The sequence below is a fragment of the Apostichopus japonicus genome, chromosome 19 (genome assembly GCF_037975245.1).
Source record: "Apostichopus japonicus isolate 1M-3 chromosome 19, ASM3797524v1, whole genome shotgun sequence".
Taxonomy (NCBI): Eukaryota; Metazoa; Echinodermata; class Holothuroidea; order Aspidochirotida; family Stichopodidae; genus Apostichopus; species Apostichopus japonicus.
This window is the reverse complement of record NC_092579.1, coordinates 2,051,166-2,068,478: the sequence shown is the minus strand read 5'-3', so window position 1 is coordinate 2,068,478 and position 17,313 is coordinate 2,051,166. Positions and strand designations below refer to the sequence as shown.

The window sequence follows — 17,313 nt, the reverse complement described above, 5'->3', positions numbered from 1 at the left end:
ACTACAAAGAGTGTTATCATAACAAACATTTCGACAAAATTCAAATTGATCCTCCTGAAAAGACTCAGATATCAGAGCCGTGTATAAATTTGTTATTACATCTGCCAGTGATCTGTTTTTTCCAGATTGTAACAAGTTACTAAAATAAAGTTTATCTTGCATTAAATAGTTAGACAAATACCTACTAATTTTTCTGGTATTATGTATTAAAGGATGACTTGACCTTTATAGACGGTTAAAAGCGACCTGATAACTGTTGTGTTTCTATGGTACTTTTATCTGTAATAGCTATAGAAACATATGAGCCCTCAAACTTTTCTATTTGTTGCACTATGACGTGACAATAATAACAGCTTACCCAAAGTCATCCTTGAATACGTATTCATGCATCTTTGAAAATGTCATCTATATACTAAACGAACAACTTAAATATTTTGTTATTCATTAATTTTATTTTTGTTCAAGTTCACAATGTCTAGTGTACCATTGGGAGTATATTAGATCAGCTATGGACACGTATGTTAAAGACAGTTTCGGTTCTGCTTTGGGAGAAGGAAGGACACTAACCTCTGTTCGACATATCCAACAGCTGCGCTCTTTTAACTAAATATCGTGCATTCAGGCAGGTTGCCCAGGCAAGTTTAGGAACTGCTGACTTGAAGATACTTCTCAGTTTTGAGCACAATGCGTAGACATAATGAACGGCCAACAACACGAATAGGCTTGACATCATCATGAGGTTTAAGATTTCTTGTCGACTTCCAAATAGAGGTAGTAAAAAGCTGACGAGGTCATAGACCAAAACAGCTATAGCAACCATCAACCATCCGGAAGAAATAACGCCGTTCCATCTCTGAGCCCATCGACTTATTCCTAAAACAATAAAGAAAAGCAAAAAATGCTTTCGAACATATTAATGATGTTATAAATGATGACATCGTTTCTATACCCTATGAGCTTGTAGTACAGTACGTTAAGATATAATTTAAGGTTTGCAGTAACACATTGATCAATTTTCTTGCATGACAATCATTATAGGGTGACTTTGGGGACTTTTTATATTTTCATAAAGGCCATTCATCTAACATATTTATACTATCTTCAAAGTAAAATGTAAGCATAACATGCAAGTCACGAGTCATTAGACTAGTTAGCAATGTCACATATTTAATTTGTATTTTGTACAAATTAATTATCTACATCAGTAATGCATATCTTTTAAATGGCAAGCACAATTCATTGTTATTGCAATAATTACTCATTTAAGAGCATCTTAAAGAATCTATGGCGGTGCAACTTTTCTACCTGCATTTTGCCATAACAAACACAGGTGATTTTTTGTATAAGTCTAAACATCCGATTTGATTACATACCGATATCCCGATCAGTGTACTGGGAAGGTATTCCGAAGCAGTTCCACCATAACGTCTGGCACGTACTGCATCTATTTCGGTCTTGAACTTGTAACTCTGTATTAATTATTTGGTCGGTTGCATCATTGCTGGATGATTCATACGCTAAGATATAAAAGTTCAGATCAGCGTCCATCCCGTTCATCCTTTTTTTAAGCAACAAATCCGAAACGTCTTGAACATGGCAAGAGTAACATTTCCTATCGCACACAATAGTTCGGTGATAGAAAAGCGCTAAAACACTCATCAGAAACCAAAACATATTTGGCCATTTCTTCGTTTTTCTATAGATTAAAGTCTGCCTCTCAAGATCATCCATTTCGTTTAAATTACGGTTGCCCTTCCTGTGGTTCTAATTAGAAATCTTAAGACCAATCTGCAACACGCAAGTGATAGCTTTGTTACTTATGACATAGAGTGTAACTATGTTTCAGAATAATTTGGTCACTAAATGCGACACTGATATCAGAAGGTGATATTAACTGAAGAAGGAACTTAACATGATTGAACAATATTAACTTTAGTCTCATGCAGTCTTATAATAAAGTATAAACAAGATGGCGATTACAAAGGCATTGCGAAACGAACTTTTCCTCTCGATTACCCCATGAAGCGGAAACCTTCCGTTGAAAGGCGGAATAAAAATACTAGTGAACAGAAAAACATGCAGTACCACGAATAGAGACATTTTCAAATTGCAAAATCGGGACTGAATCTAGACACATCGCGAACTCATTTACATTGCCTTGCTGATACGTGATTGTTTTTCACAATGATATGATGTCAGGCTCTAAAATTAATTATTAAAATATCATTTCGAATCCATACAAAGTGCGTCAAATTTAAAGCACAACGTAACCACAAACAAGCTACCCTCGGTTGATCTTAGGTGCCCACGTTTATGTCCTCCTTACATAGCTTTAAACAATGGAAGAAACTTGTCGCATGCACACTGCTCTGAAGAAATCGACCCATATTGAACATTCAAAGAAGCCACATTGTTGATTACCGTGGAATCAGGCGCGTAGCGAGGAATTTGCCAAGGGAGGGCGAACCCTGCAGGCCAACTATCTAAGCGTAGCGTCACCATGGGTTTGCGCGAAGCGTAAACGAAATATTTGGCCGAAAATGCCTCCCAGATCGATGGAAATGGCACTTACCAGGCCCTGTAAGTTGCATCTAAGCATTTTCTATTTTGGAATTACCAACGATATCATAACAACATACTCAAGGGGTAGGGGGCGGTCGCCCCTTTTCGCCCACCCACCCTTTGGATTCGCGCCTGGTTCAAAATAAAGTTATAATAAGTTAATAGAATCATTTCTCACTCTTTTCAATAATGAAAAGATGGCCTTGCAACAAAGGAAATATATTTTTCATATCGCCAATCGTAATTAACGATTTCCTGTTGTGAGATTCGAATGAACCTTAGCATGCAACGCCCAGATTATGCTTTTTGTTCTTGGAACTGAACTTCCAAAATACTAAACAGAGAACTTTCAACAAAGTACAACGATCAGTCAAATCGTCAATTGTAATTAACAATTTCCTGTTGTGAGATTCGAATGAACCTTAGCATGCATCGCCCATATCATGCTCTTTGCTCTTGGAACTACCAAAAACTGGATATTTTTTATTTAGCCCTACCTAATTGCCGATAGCGAAGTTTTAATCCGGGCAGATTCCGACAGAATATAACCTACTGTCGGATTAACCAAACTTACTTTTTAGAAAACGTTCGTGACTGAAAAAAAAAACATTTCAACTCTTTAAGAAACTTTACCAAACTATGAAAGATAACATTGGACAGCATGGAAAAATCACCGATTTCACTTTTACTTGAATGCAACTAGCATATACAAGTTTTTAAGTACCTGCAGTGTATGGTATAGGTCCATTGTACTAGTTACCAATTGAAAATTACATCCTTTACATAGTTGCCGTTATTAACATCATAACACCAAACATTTAGATGTAGAATGGGCTGTATTTGCTATCGTGATTTAGTAAAACATCATTAGATCACCCTTACAGTGTTTCCAGCTATCACAAGTGTACAAGTACAGTAACATAATGTACATAATGTAACATGCCGGTACCTTGATACCAAGGTCCTCAAGATCACTATGTAAGCAAATAAGTACTATTCATCTCTCTGTGACAATATGGGGAGCACAACTCATGCTACTTGCTTACCATTATTTTTACCCAATTGCCTAATGCCCTCCCGCAAACTACACTGCCAGTCTAGCTATACGCCAGGTACATCACAATATTTTGCAGTGCACCTAAAAAATGTTTCACCTTCAAAATCCTATATTAAGAGCTACTTTAACTTCGCTTTGCTATCTTGAGATGTAGGAAAATTAATGACGTGGTTTTCTAAATCTATATTTGATGTTGGGAATTTACTAACACAGCCTCAAATGCATTGCTATCCGGAATACCTTGGAAGTGTGTACGTAAGGTGTATGAGCAACTTCCTTGTTCGCGGTTGTATACTCCACTGGCTCATAAAATTGTTTACTGACTTTTCGATATCGCTTTCAGTTTCATGACGTTGTTCTCCGTATATATTTGGAGATAGGTAAACTATTTTGTTAAATTGGATTAAGAGCTATTTACGCAATTAGCCCTTGCTGAGTGGATAAGTGCGTATTATAATTTGTTTATTACTATTTACATGTCCTACAGAATTGACGTATCAATAAATACATAAACCAGTTGATGACACGCATAAAACACATAAAGCTACCAGTTAACGAGCATGTGCCTTTATTTATCCATACCACGATCGTTACTTCAAAATCGTACGATCATATAATTCACGTTTTTGGTTTCTAATATATGATATCTCTTTATATTTTCGTTTCGCTTCAGACGTGGTTTGGCTACTATCGTTTTTGCTTTTGAACACTTTCCTTCAAATATGGGTCAGACAAAACAATGAAAACATCTCTGCGATTTAAAAATCTCAAGATATCTGAAAGAAGAAACTTAGAAAAATCTCATGCGGGTGCCAACTTTTGCTTTTTATTACATTTTCTTCAAGTAAATTGTCTTCAAGTCAGCAGCAGGTGAAAATGTGAAGAGTATTGGAAAGTTGTACAAACGGGAAACATGTACATAATGACCCCATAAATTACAATCACACCATTACATATCCCCACAAACAATTCTCCTTTCTTTCTACATATACAACAAGGTAATAAGGAAATAAAAAAGAGACTTCAACACAAATTAACACGTAAATGATTAACAATTACAACTATGGACTTGCAAGGTGAAGGTGAAGCAATTTTGGTTTTAAATTGGCAAAGCTCATAATGTGCGGATATCAACCATGTCAAGTACGAACCAATGAACTTGAAGGAATAAACTCTTATCGAACTAATCAAAGTAATATGGATTCATTTCAGAGATAATGTCTTTTCCTTGTAACAACTCATCTTTGTTACAACCAATATGTACATTTTTAACTTGAGCTACATAGGAGAGAGAGGGGAGAGAGTTAACCTTACTCTGACTGACAAATAAAATATTTCCGCTCTTGATTAAATTCCGCACGTTATGTAGACCAGCTTAGTCTTGGAACTGGTAATTTGAAAATGCTATGAATCTTTGAGCATAGGGCGGAGGCATAACGAATAACTATTCATCCACACAGAGTGAACATTGTTGTTGTGAAGTAAAATATTCCAGGATTTAAAATAATCAGTTTGGGCATGAAAGCATTATTCATGGGACTGTTAGATCTACCCGGAGACAATTTCCACATAGGAAACGGTAACAAGTTATAACTCGGTAACTAATACAGGCACGCGAAACCCACACTGTATTTTCCCTCATCACAAGATTAACGTTGGTAGGATATACCAGGGACAGGGTGTTAACCAATCAATAATAGTGTAAACTTACATTCAATGAATGATGCAGCAGATTAACCCATAGGTACTCGATGACAATGCTTAGCCTATTTAATGGACACACAAACCCAACAGTCATCATTTGTAGCTTTGTCATGAACAATTTCTATAAACAGCTAAGACAAAGTTTGAACGGTTCTGAAGATATCCTAGTTTACAAGTTGTGGCTGAGGCTGTCGTTTTGTATATCTGTGATGGTATATAGGACACTATAAGGATCTGAGAACCTTTTACCTTTCGCCTTGTTTTTTGGTTTTATCCTTTCAAGGTAACTGTACAGTGACGCACACGGTACCATCTCCTGGAAGGGTCATACTTCTGCTCCGTTTCCAACGCCAGTCGGTGTACGACAGGGATGCCCAATTTCGCCATCTCTTTTCAACATATACACAGAGTACATAATGCGTAAATGGGACGAACGCACCAATCATCTGCCTGCCCCAAATGTTGACGATCTTGCCTCAAAGGAACAACGCTATACAGATGATCTAGTCTTGATGGCACTCTCTGCTGCTGATGCTGAAGCAATGTTGAATATCTTAGGAGACATTGCTGATGACTATGGCTTGGTGATTCATCCGGACAAGACAGAATACATGATTATTCAAACTTCTATGAGTGTTGATACCATTTATTATAGGGGCAACCCTCTGAAGCGTACATCTGAGTTTAAATACCTTGGCACCTACATCACCTACAATCTCAACGATAGTCGTGAGATCCGTGCTCGTGTAGCCATGACAATGGCGACTCTCAACAATTGTGCATATTTGAAGTCGAATCGTATCTCTGTGGATGTTAAACTCCACCTGACCAGAGCTCTGGTTGCAACTCTTCTTACTTACGGTTGTAGCACCTGGACCATAAAAGCGGCTGACATGAATCGCCTTGACGCTTTATGTAGAGAAATTTGGCGACGTTTGTTTGGTCTCACATGGAAAGACCATGTGTCGAATGATGAACTAAACACGAAGATCGCGGGGCGATGGCTGTTCTCTTCTGAAACTGTTCTTCAACATAACGCAAAATGGTTCGGACATGCAGTACGTTGTGGAGGCCTTGCATGTGCTGTACTCTGTGGGCTACCCTGTGGTTACAAACGTAGGCCATGCCGACCGCATTTACGATGGATTGACAATTTAACCAATTGGTTCGGCCGTTCTGCAGCCCAGCTACTCGATGATGGCAGGCACCGGATTAACATTATAAAAGGTTACAAACCTAAGATTGTTTATAATCTTCGGGGAATCAACGGGCCAATTTGGCTTATGACTATTGACTATAAGGTAACTGCGTTGATATTGAAACCACTGCTATCATGATATATAGGTCAAGTTAAGAACTTCAATATTTTATATTAAGTATTTTCGGAGCCCATCTGAATTGCAGAAAATACACTTTGTAATAAATAAAGAAAAGCAGCATCATTTGAAGAATATGGGAGTTGATGATGTCATATTTAGACGTGATCAAATTCACACTCTTGTTATTAAAAGATCATTAAATCTATTATATTTGAAATATTTCTTAGCTATTTAGGGGTGTTGTTCATATTAGATATTCTAATCACATGTCAACGATGATGTGTTGGTTAGTGGCTCCTTTAAGTGTTTAACTCGCCGAACTTAATGCCTATCATTGGTGAGTCTGTGCTTCAAATTTGTATATTATCAGTTGTACAAGTTAAAACGATTCAAAAGTCGTAATTATAAGTAAAGTGAAAATGCAAATTGCTAAGAAACAGTAATTCCAGCCTCAAACTTCCATTAATTCAGAATGAAAGCTTAAATCTCAGGTTTAGTCTTTCTGACAAGCCGAGTGCTGAAATCCAAAGTAGATCATGACATTGAAAATAGTTGACAAGGATTAACGCGTAACTAAAAATTGTCATATTCTTAACTCCGCATTCGATTTCACGGATTGATAATGTTGAGAATCGTCTGTCAATGAACATTATTTTGGTTTTATTTCTCAAATGAACGGCGCTTAACTTCTCCATCCTAGTAGTATCTTCTTGTAGGCAGATGAGAGGGTTTCTCTCCTGGTCATATTGCCAAAGAAGAAAATACCGTTACAATATACTGTGATATGTATATGCTAACTATATCCACACGAATTTACATACGTATCTGTTAAGACAACACTAACTATATATATAGCCGCACGTGTTCTATACATACGCATCTGTAATTCATTGCAAACCACTGCTAACTATATCCACATCTGTTCTTTATATACGTCTGTTATTCCTTGCAAGGCAACACAAACAATATTCCCGCACGTGTTTTGTACATACGTATATGTTATTCTTTGCAAGCGACCGCTAACTATATCCACCTGTGGTCTTTACACACGTGTCTTTTATTCCTTGCAAGCCACCACTAACTTTATATCCGCACGTGTTCTTTACATACGTATAATTTTATTCATTGCAAGCCACCGCTATCTATATCCACACGCGTTTTTTACAAACGTATCTCTTATTCATTGCAAGCCACCGCTAACTATATCCCACACGTGTTTTTACATACGTTTATGCTATTTTTCATTGCAAGCCACCACTAACTGCATCCACACGCGTTTTTTACACACGTATCTCTTATGCATTGCAAGCCACCGCTAACTATATATACACGTCGAAATGATGATGTCAAGATTATATTTTGTCATTGCAACATTGGCTTGGCCTGCAAGCTTGCCAAATTCAATATGCGCATGTTGTTCAGACTCAAAATTTCTCCAAAACCGCACTCCCCAGAAATGTTCTCATTGTCTTGTGAAATATTGAAGAGGAACCTAATATCTGTTCTATTCTTCATGCCTTTGCATAGGCAAATGAAGAAGTTAAGATTGCACTGGCTCCAATAAAACACACACTATTTATTGAGCACTACAATATAGGCTTATTCCATATACAACTTGACTACTTGTCAGTTCATTTTCCAACGCTCTAACTTTGGAACTATACTTTCGTCGCACGTCAAATAAGCACCCAGTGTCGATATTGATCGTACTACAATGATCAATTAGTAAGCAAACAGTAGTCATAATTTTTGTAGAATGGAAACCAAACGAATGGCAGCTATTTTAAGTACAAGAATAGTACGAAAATGTTTCATTGCAGGAAGGGTTCAAGAAATCGACACTTTGATCGCCAAACTGAAATCCCACGAAGATTCCCGTTATCGAGAAAATAATCGTGACTATCAACACATTAGATTCCGTTAGCAAATATTCTGCTTCTTTTAATTGAAGCTCTTTATGAAGTTTTGATGTTTTGACTTTCAACGCCAAAACATTCCTCACGAAATTTTCCCAAATGTAATGAACATTATACCCACCCATCGCTGTAAAATATAGCATTAATGCCATAACAATTTCTGACCAAGCTAACACTGCAATGTGTTGTGACAGTAATATACCTTGTTTTTCAATAACGACACAGTCGCTTTTATTATTCATATACGCTGTCGTTATGTTAACTACGACTGCCAGAACAACGGCAGGAAATGCAGTAACTTTGAGTACAACACATAGTTGATGATAACATGCAAAATCTGCAGTAACATCAAGTACAACTGCTCTGCACCTCGAGATGTCATTTTCAAACTTTTTGATGAAGGTAAGCACTAAATTTAACTGACATTGGAAGGACACGCGGATGAAATAGAAGATGTATACATGGAATCCCCAGTTGACCATGAAGATAACACCAACAACTGATTGTGCTACACTGTAAACAGTGACATCACAGTCACTAATGTAGAGAAATATCACCATCCGATATGTTGATAGGACGAGAGGACAAAGTACGCATAGGATGAGGAATGGTAGTCCAGGTAAACCTTGAAGGAAGATGGATGAGATAGTCGAGGTGAAACCACAAAGAGTGTTATCATAATGAACATTGTGACAAAATTCAAATTTATCCTCCAGAAAAGACTCAGATACCAGAGCCGTGTATAAATTTGTTATTGCATCTGCCAGTGATCTTTTTTTCCAGATTGTAACAAGTTACTAAAAGTTAAGTTTAACTATCATTAAAAAGTAAGACAAATACATACTCATTTTCCTGGTATTGTGTATTAAAGGATGACTTGACCTTTATAGACGGTTAAAAGCGACCTGATAACTGTTGTGTTTCTATGGCACTTTTAGCTGTAATAGCTATAGAAACATATGAGCACTCAAACTTTTCTTTGTGTTGCAATATGACGTGACAATAATAACAGCTTACCAAAAGTCATCCTTGAATACGTATTCATGCATCTTTTCAAGTGTTATCTACTATATGAACAACTGATATATTTTTGTATTCATTATTTTTAATTATATTTTAAATTCACAATGTCTAGTGTACCATTGTGAGTATATTAGATTAGCTTTGAACACGTATTTTAATGACAGTTTCGGTTCTACTTTGGGAGAAGGAAAGACACTAACCTCTGTTCGACATATCCAACAGCTGCGCTCTTTTAACTAAATATCGTGCATTTAGGCAGGTTGCCCAGGCAAGTTTAGGAACTGCTGACTTGAAGATACTTCTCAGTTTTGAGCAGAATGCGAAGATATAATGAACGGCCAACAACACATATAGGCTTAACTTCATCATGAGGTTTAGGATTTCTTGTCGACTCCCAAATAGAGGTAGTAAAAAGCTGCCGAGGTCATAGACCAAAACAGCTATAGCAACCATCAACCATCCGGAAGAAATAACGCCGTTCAATCTCTGAGCCCATTGACTTATTCCTAAAAAAAAAAAAAAAGCAACAAATGTTTTCGAACATATTAATGATGTAAATAATAATGACATCGTTTATAGACCCTATGAGCTTGTAGAACAGTACGTCAAGATATGATTTAAGGTTTGCAGTTACACATTTACCAATTGTCTTGCATGAGAATCAATGAAGGTGACTTTGTGGACATTTTATTTTTTCATAAAGGCCATTCTTCTTACATATTTATATATTTATCTTCAAAGTAAAATGTAAGCATAACATGCAAGTCACGAGGCATTAGAGTAGTTAGCAATATCACATATCTAATTTGTTTTGTGTACAAATTAATTATCTACATAATCATTGAATATCTTTTCTATTGAAGCACAATTCATTGTTATTGCAATAATTACTCATTTAAGAGCATCTTAAAGAATCAATTGCGAAGCAACTTTTCTACCTGAATTTTGTCATAACAAATAAAGGTGATTTTTTGTATTAGTCTAAACACTTGATTTGATTACATACCGATATCCCGATCAGTGTACTGGGAAGGTATTCCGAAACAGTTCCACCATAACGTCTGGCACGTACTGCATCTATTTCGGTCTTGAATTTGTAACTCTGTACTAATTATTTCGTCGGTTGCATCATTGCTGGATGATTCATACGCTAAGACATAAAAGTTCAGATCAGCATCCATCCCGTTCATCCCTTTTTTAAGCAACAAATCCGAAAGGTCTTGAACATGGCAAGAGTAACATTTTCTATCGCACACAATAGTTCGGTGATAGAAAAGCCCTAAAACTCTCATCAGAAACCAAAACAAATTTGGCCATTTCTTCGTTTTTCTATACATTAAGGTCTGCATATCAAAGTCATCCATTTCGTTTAAATTACGGTTGCCCTACCTGTGGTTCTAATTAGAAATCTTAAGACCAATCTGCAACACGCAAGTGAAAGCGTCGTTACTTATGACACAAAGTATTACCATCAGGTTTCAGAACAGTTTGGTCACTAAATGCGACGCTGATTTCAGAAGGTTATTCTAATTAAAGAAGGAACTTAACATGACTTTACTTATGATAGTAACTTTAGTGTCATACAGTCGTATAATAAAGAGTGAATAAGATGTCTATTACAAAGGCATTGTGAAACTAAATTTTTCTTTTGATTACACCATCAAGCGAAAAGCCTTCCAATAAAAAGAAGTTATGAGGCAGAATAAAAATACTAGTGAACAGTAAACATGCAGTGCCACGAATAGAGATATTTTCAAATTGAATTTGTAATCCGGGAAGATTCCGACAGAATGTCTGAGCCTACTGTCGGATTAACCAAACCAACTTGTTAGAAAACGTTCGTGACTGAACAAAACATTTCAACTCCTTAACAAACTTTACCAAGCGATGATAGATATCATTGGACAGCATGGGAAAATCACCGAGTTCACTTTTACTTGAATGCACCTAGAAGCATATACAAGTTGCCGTTATTAACATCATAACACCAATCATATTGATGAAGAATGGGCTATATCTTGCCACCGTGATTTAGTAAAACATCGTCAGATCACCCTTTCATTGTTTCCAGCTATCACAAGTGTACAAGTACAGTAACATAATGTTCATTTTGTAACATGCCGGTACCTGGATAACAAGGTTCTCAAGGTGACTATGTAAGCCAACAACTCATGCTACTTGCTTACCATTATTTTATACCCCATTGCCAAATGCCCTTCCCGCAAACCCCATTGCCACTCTAGCTTAACGCCAGGTACCTCACAGTATTTTGCAGTGCACTTAAAAAGGTTTTCACCTTCAAAATTCTATCTTAGCAGTTACTTTGACTTCGCTTTGCTACTGTGATGTAATTGACGTAGTTTTCTAAATCTATATTTGATGTTGGGAATTTACTAACATAGCTAAAATGCATTGCTTTCCCGAATACCTTGTACGTTTGTACGGTAAGTGTATGCACAACTTCCTTGTTCGCGGTTGTATACTTCACTGGCTCATAAAATTGTTTACTGACTTTTCGATATCGCTTTCAGTATCATGACGTTGTTCTCCGTATTTAATTGAAGAAATTTAGAAAGTGAAATAGGTAAACTATTTTTCATTGGATTAAGAGCTATTGTGAATAAGTGCGTATTGTTATTTGTTAATTACTATTTACATATACTATATAATTGACGTATCAATATATACATAAACCAGTTGATGACACGCAAAAAAAAAACATAAAGCTACCAGTTAACGAGCATGTGTACATTATTGAATTGTCGTGTCAGGTCATGCCAAAATAATTTTACAGACTAGGCTAACAAGTAATTCCATTCGAGAAAACATATGATATGAGCAGTCTCTTACTTGTGAGTGCTGAAGTTGTCTTGTCTTCATTGTATTTTATGATAATAACGAAGTGGATGGCCTCTGTGCCTTTCATTTATCAATAACACGATCGTTACTTCAAAATCGTACGATCATATAATTCACGTTTTTGGTTTCTAATCCAGATATATGATATCTCTTTATATTTTCGTGTCGCGTTCAGGCGTGGTTTGGCAACTATCGTTTTTGCTTTTGAACACTTTCCTTGAAATATTGGTTAGACAAAACAATGAAAACATCTCTGCGACTTAAAAATCTCAGGATATCTGAAAGAAGAAACTTGGAAAAATCTCATGCTGATGCCAACTTTTTTTTTTTTTTTTTTACATTTGTGCAAGTAAATGTCTTAAAGTCAGCAGCAGATGAAAATGTGGAGAGTATTGGAAACTTAAACGGGAAACATGTACATAATAACCCCATAACTTAAAATCAAACCATTACAAATCCCAAACACAATTTTTCCTACTTTCTACATCTACAACAAGGAAATAAGGAAATAAAGAAGAGATTTCAACACAAATTAACACGTAAATGATTAAAAATTACAAATATGGACTTGCAAGGTGAAGTTGGAGCAATTTGGTTTATATTGGCAAAGCTCATAATGTGCGGATATCAACAATGTCAAGTAAGAACCAATGAACTTGAAAGAATTAACTCATATCGAACTCATAAAAAGTAATAAAAACAAAATATTGATTCATTTTAGAGAAAATGTCTTTTTCTAGTAGCAATTCCTCTATGCTGCTACCAATCTTTACATTTTCAACTTGAGCTACATACCTAGGAGAGAGAGGGGAGTGGGTTAATCTAACTCTGACTGACAAATGAAATATTTCCGCTCTTGATAAAATACCACAGGCACGTTATGTGGACCAGCTAAGTCTTTGAACTGGTGATTTGAACATACTATGAGCATAGGGCTGAGGCATAATGAATAACTATCCATCCACACAGAGTGAATACTGTTGTTGTGAATTCACATATTCCAGGATTTAAAATAATCTGTTTTGCCATAAAAGCATTATTCACGGGACTGTCAGATCTACCCGGGGACAATTTCCACATAGGAACGGTAACAAGTTATAACTCGGTAACTAAAACAGGCACGCGAACCCCACACTGTATTTTCCCTGATAACGAGGTTAACGTTTGTAGGTTGTTACCAGGGACAGGGTGTTAACCAATCAATAATAGTGTAAACTTACATTCAATGAATGATACAGCAGATTAACCCATAGGTACTCGATGACAATGCTTATCCTATTTAATGGGCACGCAAACCCAACAGTCATCATTTGTAGCTTTGTCATGAACAATTCCTCTAAACAGCTGAGACAAAGTTTGGACAGTTCTGAAGATATCCTAGTTTACAAGTTGTGCATGAGGCTGTCGTTTTGTATATATGTGATGGTATACAGGCCACTACAAGGATCTGAGAGCCTTTTACCATTTCGCCTTGTATTTTGTTTTTGTTTTCACGGTAACAGCGTTGATATTGAAACCACTGCTATCATGATATAAAGGTCAAGTTAAGAACTTCAATTTTCTATATAAAGTATTTTTGGAGCCCATCTGCATTGCAGAAAATACACTTTGTAATAAATAAAGAAAAGCAGCATCATTTCAAGCATATGGGAGTTGATGATATCATATTTAGACGTGATCAAATTCACACTCTTGTTATTAAAAGATCATTAAATCTGTTATATTTGAAATATTTCTTAGCTATTTAGGGGTGTTGTTCATATTAGATATTCCAATCACATATCAACGATGATGTGTTGGTTAGTGGCTCCTTTAAGTGTTTAACTCGCCGAACTTAATGCTTATCATTGGTGGGTCTGTGCTTCAAATTTGTATATTATCAGTTGTACAAGTTAAAACGATTCAAAAGTCGTAATTATAAGTAAAGTGAAAATGCAAATTGCTAAGAAACAGTAATTCCAGCCTCGAACTTCCATCAATTCAGAATGAAAGCTTAAATCTCAGGTTTAGTCTTTCTGACAAGCCGAGTGCTGAAATCCAAAGTAGATCATGACATTGAAAATAGTTGACAAGGATTAACGCGTAACTAAAAATTGTCATATTCTTAACTCCGCATTCGATTTCACGGATTGATAATGTTGAGAATCGTCTGTCAATGAACATTTATTTTGGTTTTATTTCTCAAATGAACGGCGCTTAACTACTCCATCCTAGTAGTATCTTCTTGTAGGCAGATGAGAGGGTTTCTCTCCTGGTCATATTGCCAAAGAAGAAAATACTGTTACAATATACTGTGATATGTATATGCTAACTATATCCACACGAATTTACATACGTATCTGTTAAGACAACACTAACTATATATATAGCCACACGTGTTCTATACATACGCATCTGTTATTCGTTGCAAACCACTGCTAACTATATCCACCTGTGGTCTTTACACACGTGTCTTTTATTCCTTGCAAGCCACCACTAACTTTATATCCGCACGTGTTCTTTACATACGTATAATTTTATTCATTGCAAGCCACCGCTATCTATATCCACACGCGTTTTTTACAAACGTATCTCTTATTCATTGCAAGCCACCGCTAACTATATCCCACACGTGCTTTTACATACGTTTATGCTATTTTTCATTGCAAGCCACCACTAACTGCATCCACACGCGTTTTTTACACACGTATCTCTTATGCATTGCAAGCCACCGCTAACTATATATACAAGTCGAAATGATGATGTCAGGATTATATTTTGTCATTGCAACATTGGCTTGGCCTGCAAGCTTGCCAAATTCAATCTGCGCATGTTGTTCAGACTCAAAATTTCTCCAAAACGGCACTCACCAGAAATGTTCTCATTGTCATGTGAAATATTGAAGAGGAACCTAATATCTGTTCTATTCTTCATGCCTTTGCATAGGCAAATGAAGAAGTTAAGATTGCACTGGCTCCAATAAAACACACACTATTTATTGAGCACTACAATATAGGCTTATTCTATATACAACTTGACTACTTGTCAGTTCATTTTCCAACGCTCTAACTTTGGAACTATACTTTCGTCGCACGTGAAATAAGCACCCAGTGTCGATATTGATTGTACTACAATGATCAATTAGTAAACAAACAGTAGTCATAATTTTTATAGAATGGAAACCAAACGAATGGCAGCTATTTTAAGTACAAGAATAGTACGAAAATGTTTCATTGCAGGAAGGGTTCAAGAAATCGACACTTTGATCGCCAAACTGAAATCCCACAAAGATTCCCGTTACCGAGAAAATGATCGTGGCTATCAACACATTAGATTCCGTTAGCAAATATTCTGCTTCTTTTAATTGAAGCTTTTTATGAAGTTTTGATGTTTTGACTTTCAACGCCAAAACATTCCTCACGAAATTTTCCCAAATGTAATGAACATTATACCCACCCATCGCTGTAAAATATAGCATTAATGCCATAACAATTTCTGACCAAGCTAACACTGCAATGTGTTGTGACAGTAATATACCTTGTTTGTCAATAACGACACAGTCGCTTTTATTATTCATATACGCTGTCGTTATGTTAACTACGACTGCCAGAACAACGGCAGGAAATGCAGTAACTTTGAGTACAACACATAGTTGATGATAGCATGCAAAATCTGCAGTAACATCAAGTACAACTGCTCTGCACCTCGAGATGTCATTTTCAAACTCTTTGATGTAGGAAAGCACTAAATTTAACTGACATTGGAAGGACACGCGGATGAAATAGAAGATGTATACATGGAATCCCCAGTTGACCATGAAGATAACGCCAACAACTGATTGTGCTACACTGTAAACAGTGACATCACAGTCACTAATGTAGAGAAATATCACCATCCGATATGTTGATAGGACGAGAGGACAAAGTACGCATAGGATGAGAAATGGTAGTCCAGGTAAACCTTGAAGGAAGATGGATGAGATAGTTGAGGTGAAACCACAAAGAGTGTTATCATAATGAACATTGTGACAAAATTCAAATTTATCCTCCAGAAAAGACTCAGATACCAGAGCCGTGTATAAATTTGTTATTGCATCTGCCAGTGATCTTTTTTTCCAGATTGTAACAAGTTACTAAAAGTTAAGTTGAACTATCATTAAAAAGTAAGACAAATACATACTCATTTTCCTGGTATTGTGTATTAAAGGATGACTTGACCTTTATAGACGGTTAAAAGCGACCTGATAACTGTTGTGTTTCTATGGCACTTTTAGCTGTAATAGCTATAGAAACATATGAGCACTCAAACTTTTCTTTGTGTTGCAATATGACGTGACAATAATAACAGCTTACCAAAAGTCATCCTTGAATACGTATTCATGCATCTTTTCAAGTGTTATCTACTATATGAACAACTGATATATGTTTTTCATTCATTATTTTTATTTATATTTTAAATTCACAATGTCTAGTGTACCATTGTGAGTATATTAGATTAGCTTTGAACACGTATTTTAATGACAGTTTCGGTTCTACTTTGGGAGAAGGAGAGACACTAACCTCTGTTCGACATATCCAACAGCTGCGCTCTTTTAACTAAATATCGTGCATTTAGGCAGGTTGCCCAGGCAAGTTTAGGAACTGCTGACTTGAAGATACTTCTCAGTTTTGAGCAGAATGCGAAGATATAATGAACGGCCAACAACACATATAGGCTTAACATCATCATGAGGTTTAGGATTTCTTGTCGACTCCCAAATAGAGGTAGTAAAAAGCTGCCGAGGTCATAGACCAAAACAGCTATAGCAACCATCAACCATCCGGAAGAAATAACGCCGTTCAATCTCTGAGCCCATTGACTTATTCCTAAAAAAAATAAAAAAAGCAACAAATGT

The 17,313-nt window shown here is 36.3% G+C and overlaps 1 protein-coding gene across 2 annotated transcripts in view; it reads right to left on the bottom strand.

Annotated features, from left to right (window-relative positions):
• The window catches only part of LOC139960208 (uncharacterized), a 42,525-nt gene that overhangs the window by 11,140 nt on the left and 14,072 nt on the right, over window positions 1-17,313 (bottom strand). For both annotated transcript variants that reach the window (XR_011790418.1, XR_011790419.1), the window contains exons 4-8: window positions 16,979-17,284; window positions 10,588-16,379; window positions 9,782-10,087; window positions 1,374-9,183; window positions 568-873 (exon numbers count right to left, since the gene is read on the bottom strand). The gene's annotated coding sequence lies outside the window, so the exon portion shown is untranslated. The remainder of the gene's footprint in view (window positions 1-567; window positions 874-1,373; window positions 9,184-9,781; window positions 10,088-10,587; window positions 16,380-16,978; window positions 17,285-17,313) is intronic.